General features: G+C 42.9%; 1 long non-coding RNA gene across 1 annotated transcript; it reads right to left on the bottom strand.

Moving 5' to 3' along the window:
- Nucleotides 1-3,322: 3,322 nt before the first annotated feature.
- On the bottom strand, nucleotides 3,323-6,527 carry LOC116377973 (uncharacterized). Its single transcript, XR_004212261.1, has 2 exons — nucleotides 5,265-6,527; nucleotides 3,323-5,104 (listed from the first exon to the last, which is right to left on the bottom strand). It is a non-coding gene; the product is annotated as an uncharacterized LOC116377973 (long non-coding RNA).
- Nucleotides 6,528-7,693: the final 1,166 nt, after the last annotated feature.

Below are 7,693 nucleotides of genomic sequence, written 5' to 3' on the forward strand. Positions count from 1 at the left end.
AATCTCTACCTCCTGTGACAAAAATAAAGCGCCCTGGGGTTAGACAAATCCAACTACTAACTGACATTACAACTAGTTTAAAATAACAAAAATAAAACTTTAGATATTCAAGATAAACTTGTATTTCAATCCCACATGAAGTCTTCTGCCATACTTAATTGGCTGGTTGGATTTTTAAATAAGAATCTGGTTTCTGGTCACGATGGATGCTCTGGTTTTGTTAGACAGCTTCACACATTTTGCTCTTTTGTTTCTTCTGTAGTTTGTGAGTTGTCTGTTAATGTTGTTTGTATTTATTGTTGTATTATTGGTTAAATACAGCTACTGCACTAATGTGTACTGGAGCATGTTTACACTGTGGTCCTGATTTTATTACTACCACTATTATTACACATGCTGTTGCACAGATACACACTCTGACTCACTCATTAGGCACACACACACAGGCTCCCTGCTTGAACTTCCGTTCCCATCTTCCAGCCTGATTTAGCTTCATCATTTCATTAAATTGATACTAAGCTTAACTAAGTAGTGTTGTTGTCTAAACCTAACTAAGTAGTTTAGTTGTCTAAACCTAACTAAGTAGTGTTGTTGTCTAAACCTAACTAAGTAGTTTAGTTGTCTAAACCTAACTAAGTAGTTTTGTTGTCTAAACCTAACTAAGTAGTTTAGTTGTCTAAACCTAACTAAGTAGTGTTGTTGTCTAAACCTAACTAAGTAGTTTAGTTGTCTCAACCTAACTAAGTAGTTTAGTTGTCTCAACCTAACTAAGTAGCTTTGTTGTCTCAACCTAACTAAGTAGCTTTGTTGTCTCAACCTAACTAAGTAGTTTAGTTGTCTAAACCTAACTAAATAGTTTTGTTATTTAAACCTAACTGAGTTGCTTCTTGTTTAACTATAGTTAAAAAAAGACTATTCTTGTAACAAGCAGAAACTGAAACGTGTTGCTGACTTTTGTAGGAAAAGGCAGAAAAAATGAAGAGTAACTTGTCGTAAGAAATCACACAAACTGTTGTTTGAGGACATGTTGATGACTGAGTGAAACAAACACAGGACTTGAACCCAGGAGACGGCTGTCAGTGTGCCACGTGAAACTAGAAGTCAATATTGACTGTTTTTAATCTACGTCGGTATCTTAAATAACATAACAAATATACTTAGTTTAAGCAAAACAATGATTTTCACTAAACCAAACCAACTTTTGTTACATTTTTGTTTCATTTTGTTTCAACTTACAGCGATAACCATGTGTTTAAAAACCCCGACCATAATCCTAGAGAAAATATGTTTCCCTCGAAACACAACTGAGAATGCAGTTCAGTTTTATGTGAAGGTAGTTTAGTAGAAGAACTGAAGAGAAGTAAAAATAATGAGCAGAATCTAAAGGAAGCAAAGAATTAATAATGTTCAGATTAAACACCACCAGGCTGCTCGAGATCTGTCGTATGTTTTGATGCAGATCTGCAGCTTAATGATTCAGATATTTCGGGTCCAGCATCACCGCCTATAATTTATGCTGTTGCAGTAGTCATGGCAATAGACTCAAAGATACTCGCTGTGGTAATAATGACAAACTAACCCATCTGTGAACTCTGACAGTCTTCATCTGACGGTCCTCGTTTAAAAAAACGTGTTTCTAAACTGATTGAACTGCTGAGGAAGATAATGTGGTATAATCAAGAGCTCCAGAACACTAAAGTGACCTGTTGGTGAGGTTATGAATCATTCATTTGAACTTGTATAACACTACAGTATCTATGTGAACATCTTTCATTATTTGACTTCCTCCTGTTGCACAAGACTCTTCTCACATGGACTCGTTTCTTCTTTATTTAAGTTTCAGTACGACCTTCTGGTGATACGGCATTAAGAGAACTAACAAGTGGTTCTATCAGCTGTTCACCGGACTCACCTGATATCAATCAGCTGTTCACCGGACTCACCCGATATCAATCAGCTGTTCACCGGACTCACCTGATATCAATCAGCTGTTCACTAGACTCACCTGATATCAATCAGCTGTTCACCAGACTCACCTGATATCAATCAGCTGTTCACCGGACTCACCTGATATCAATCAGCTGTTCACCAGACTCACCTGATATCAATCAGCTGTTCACCGGACTCACCTGATATAAATCAGCTGTCACCGGACTCACCTGATATCAATCAGCTGTTCACCGGACTCACCTGATATCAATCAGCTGTTCACCAGACTCACCTGATATAAATCAGCTGTTCACCGGACTCACCTGATATCAATCAGGTGAGTCTCAACCTATCAATCAGGTGAGTCCGTGTGAGTGTGTGTGAGACGTCCTGCTGATCATATTAACTGACAGTGGATGAAGGGACTAAAGGTTTCTTCAGTTACAAGCTTGGCGGGTTAAAGGCAGAGCACGTATCCAGGCAACAAGGGCTGTGATGAAAACGACTTATAGGTGATTGTAATGAACACACACACACACACACACACACACACACACACACACACACACACACACACACACACACACACACACACACACACACACACACACACACACACGCTGTGAGACCTGGATCAGACTGACCTACTTTCAGTGGCTTGGCTTTGTTCCCGCCTCCTTCATTACCTCTAACGGGACATTGAGAATGATGGACGACGTCTCCCCTCGCCGCCTGTGATTCTGAATCACGGCTGTTAATTATGTAACTGCTGCCACGTCCTCCCACTGATGGGGGGGGGGGGGAATAGGTGACTGTGTCAAAAAACAACAACCCACACCCGGCCTGCTGAAGACAACATAGGAGTTTAAAAATATAATCCGAAAACAAATGAACAGAAATATTAGAGTTTCAGTTGTGAGTGACTCTGTTCCCTCAGAAGCTGTTGAGGTTCTGAGGATTTTATTTGCAGTGAACTCCACACAGTCCCAGCCCTCATGAACCAAGCAACTCTGTGCTGACTCTGTATACTTACTGGTGAGGCCCCAGACTCCTTGGCCCCCTGAAATACATCGGCTCTGTATATTTGCTGAGGAAACCTCAAAGTCCGAGGCCGACCTGACTTACTCTGCTAGCCAATGCTAGCCAATTCTAGCCAATGCTAGCAGAGTACGTTGCTAATGCTAACCAATGCACAGCATTGACTATCATTGCTATGCTACGCTAGTCACTGGAGGTATACTGAATGTCTTTAATGATTTTAATAGTGTGGAGAAGAAGTTGTGGACTAAATTAAACTTTCACAGCCCTGATCATCTATTAGGACTCAATAATCTGAAATAATGTTTTAGCTTCAAACTGCTGCTCCACTTTCCAAAGAAGAACTCATGAAAAGTTTGTTTCAGAATATTTACTCAGAAAAGAGAATAAAGGACAAACAGCAACTAACTCCAAACACGATGAAAGCGTCTAAAGCGTCCAATCAGGCTTGAGCTGTCAGACCGCGACGGCTGCATTCCAATATGAACGCCGTGGTTCCTTTATTGTCTGCCTTCATCCTTGCTGACCTCGTGTTTTTTGGTGTTCCCGTGAGGTTTTTAGGATTTCTCTTCTCTTACTGCTTGATGATGCTACCAGTCTTTGTTCTGTTGGCTAATCTAACGCACAAACACGAGCATTCAGCCACTCAAACACAAAGCCAATAGATAAACATTAGAGAGTAGTGAGACAGGTTTTAGCTACAGTAAATAGCAACCAGATGATGTTGTGATGCGTTACATTGCTGAATGAAGGTATCTGTTGAAGCTCGACAGAGGTCGGGTAAATCTAAAGAACTACATCAACGTTGGAGAGTTTCATCTATCGCTCACTTTACCCACACATCTGACGGGTGTTATGGCGCCATGTCTGTGTTTCTGATGAATGCTAACACTTTTAGCCTTAAGTAGCTGATCCGATAATTAGAGATGCACCGATTGATCGGCCGCCAATCAAAACCATTTTCAGCTGATAGTTCGTGACCTTTTTCATATTTTTTGCCGTTAAAATTGAAACACATGTACCGCATTATGGTTATACAGTATGTTGGCACAGCAACGTCACAAACAATCACAACACGTCGGCGGTGTGAAGAAGACATAAAGCTCACAATTTGTCACAACTGCAAGTCCAGAAAACTGGAAGGAACTTTCTTAAAAAAGAACTGGAGCAACGGTTCCAAACGGCTAACAGCTAACGCTAGCGGATGTTGCATTGACTTGATAAATTATAACTTTATCGTGATGTGAATTTGATCTTGTTACATGTAGTTTTTGAAGAGAAGCTTCAATAAATAAAGTTGCTTGAAAATCGTTTTTTTCTTGACGGTGGAGAAAAGAGTTCATCTGGAGCCTCGCTGTCAATTTTAGTTCTTGGAGAGAAAATCCGAATCGGCAGATCAAACTTTTAAGAAAATCTGAAAACGGCCAAGAAAAATTGCAACCGGTGCATCTCTGATGATCATCTTACCCGACAGGCTGAGACGTGACATTTAATGCTGACGGACAGAAGATTTAATCTACACGTCTGGTTCGGTTAGCTCGTTAGCTCTGATGCATGTGGGCCAATAAGCTCATACAGTTTATTTAAAAGATGGATTCAGAACATCGACTTCTGTCTCAAGACTGTCCTCGAACCACAACAGCCCACGATAGCGTCCTCTATTGAGGACTCTCTGGAGACGGTGTTTGATGCTGATTCTCTCACATAATAAATAAAGTGACCAACGTTCAAAACATTCATGTAGTCCGTCAACTTAACAACGGTCTCCTTCCAGTGTGGTCACCTGTCGACGTCCAAAGATGAACCGATCACTTCGAGCATTGTTTACAGAGAAAACCAGCGTCTATTAAAACATCTTAATGCTAAAAAGCTAATTATGAATTTGAACTTGAACAATGATTGCACCAAATTTCTTTTGCATATCATTCAGGTTAAAACACTGGAATAGAACCTGTGTTCAGTGGGTTGTGACTGTTGAGAAAATGTGCAGTGATAACTGTGCTTCATTAAGACAAGAGTCCATTGCTAGCAGGTAGTGAGGAGACGAGGAGCTGTCAGGGAGGAGAGAGTTTGGGTTGACGGTTGGCTGCTGAGGTCCTGCAGACGTCTCAGGGTCGGATCCTCTAGAAGGTCAGAACTGCAACGGGGAGGACAGTTAACGCACGGCAGCAGGTCGGCGGGATCACTTTGGTTTGAGCTCAGTCCGGCGGGGAGTCGCATGCAGGGCAGCGCAGAAACATGGAGGAGGAGGAGGAGGTGCAGACCTGCATGCGTGGAGGCGAGCAGAGATCACTTACAGTCCACCTCCAGGATGGCTCTGACAGTCCTTGTGAGTTCCTTGGCCTCCTGGGCGAGCGTGGACCCCGTCCAGGGACTCTTCTTGTAGCGGTGAGCGAGGCCTTGTGACGACGATCCGACTTTAACGTCTCCGGAGCTGCAAAACAAAGGGAAGGATGAGTCAACAGTGACGGACCACCATGACCGCAAACAGCTATAGAACAATTCGTCATGGAGGTCCAAGGGAGAGTTCATGGACCTCCATGAGGACCATGTTCAGGGATGTGGCCTCGAGGCCTTCACATTCATTCATTTTCTACGGGTACCAAACTGTCTCTCCTCTGCTGGAGAATGTATAAATCTATAAAGCGTTCATTAGCTCTCCTCACTAGCATTGCAGAATGTAGTTTCACAATAAAGGCCTTCCACTGCCTTCATTAACCTCGTGATTGGCTGATTGATGTCTTCGCGTCCAAACTAGTTTTGATGTACGAACACAGACGCTGAGGGCTTTGAGGAGCCGGTAGCTGCCGTTCATTAGAGCCTCTTGGGTCGCTTTAGAGGTTTGGAGCTTTAAATGAGACGCTGCTCGATGACGTCGGTTTGTTACATCCTGATAGTTAAACTCACACCTCCAGCTGTTCACTGATTGAGCTAAAACACCTTCTAAAGCTGCTGAAGTGACCACATCGCCATGGTTGCTCTTCAGGAAACACTCGGATCGTTCCAAAGATTTTATATTTTATTATTTGTGTCTGCGAACGTCTCCTCACAGCTGCTGAACTAGTTACCTCCAGTTAAATCCGCTGCTCCTCCTCTACTGTTATAAATATAAAACTGAATGTGTTCTTTCCATGAAGCTCTTTATTAGCATGTTGAGTGACTCGTGACTGTGATAAGAGTGGTAAGACTCCTCGAACTGAACCAGTGGAAAACCTACATTTACTGTTACGAGTGACCTAGAAACAGAATAGAGTAGAAGAGAGCACGAAGAAGAACCCGACCGTTCTTGTTATGATGAGGAGGTGTCCCACTGACCTGGACTGACTGGTAGAGGGGAGCAGGCAGGAGGTGTCACGGCTGGGTGGCTTAATAACATGACCAATGGACCTGATTCACTGAATGAGACTTACATAAGCGAGCAGAAGGCGCTGATAAATCCATGTTATGGTTCACTGAGAGCCGGGTTAGAACTCGATACAGCAGCAGAATATAATGGAGGCGAGATTAACGAAAGGAACAACAGGGAGGGAAGGAAGGAAGGATGAGAGGAGAGGCTGCTGGAGGAAGGAAGGAAACAAATGAAAGGTTTGAGGAATGGAGGAAGGACAGAAGGAAAGAAGAAAAGATTAATGAGAGAGAAAGGAAAGGTGTAAGGAATGAAAAGGGGAAGTAATTTAATCATATGAGGAAAGAGGAGGGAGGAAAGGAAGAGAGTTAAAGAAGGGAGCAAAAAAGAAACAAAGGAAAGAAGGAAAGAAATGTGCGAGGAAGGAAACAAAGACTAAAAGGACAAAATGAACAGAATAAGGAAGGAAGGAAGGAAGGACAGAAAATGAGCAATAAAGTAAAGAAGGATGCACAGAAAATCATGGAAAGAAAGAAGACATTGAAGAAAACGGGACATGAGAGAATGAGGAAGGAAGGAAGCGTTGGAATGAAGAAAAGACTTATAGAATCAAGGAAGGACATCATCCTCTTCCTCTTCTTCTCCTTTTTCTTCGGTGGTGTCTGCAGTGACCTCACACAGACACCTCAGGTTGAGACGTTTCATAACTCCGCTGCAGGCTGCGGGGGGGGGGCATTAACAGCAGCTAACTGCTGTCCCACCTGGGCTGAAGTGGGCCAAGCTGGACCACTGAGTGTGTGTGTGTGTGAGAGTGTGCGTGTGTGTGGGTGTGTAAACTGGTTAATGGCCTCTGCTCTCTGCAGGATCTCTTCTCATTATGTGACCTAAGCGGTGGTGTCGGGGTCAGACAATCAAACACACACACATGGACACACTGTCTCATAGAGCAGCACAAACACACATGATTACACTGCACATAGGACCTCATAAGGTAAAGACACACACACACACACACACTACCTGTAGCTCTTTGTTGGTCCGTGACTCTCAAGTAGAAACTCTTGAACGTTCTGCAGACAAACAGAGAGAAAAATGAAATATGACTGAAGTTGTTTTTCATTTCTCTGTTGAAGCGCTGCAGCCTGCAGTTCCACAAACGGCCACTTGAGGCTCCTAAAGTGAGTCGTTACCACAGACGGTTAATAAGAAGTGGACATAGTCATCGTGACCTCGTTGGTTTGTGGATGTTTTGAAGCCTCCAGTTCAGCAATTTCGCCGCCACCATCTTGTTTTTTGCAACCAGTGAACAGGAAGTGACCATATCTGGACTGAAGAGGAGTGACGTAGAGACGCCGTATACGTCTCTGGTAGAGACCTGTC

This window comes from Anarrhichthys ocellatus, unplaced genomic scaffold (genome assembly GCF_004355925.1).
Source record: "Anarrhichthys ocellatus isolate YVR2014 unplaced genomic scaffold, GSC_Weel_1.0 scaffold1908, whole genome shotgun sequence".
NCBI classification, from domain to species: Eukaryota; Metazoa; Chordata; class Actinopteri; order Perciformes; family Anarhichadidae; genus Anarrhichthys; species Anarrhichthys ocellatus.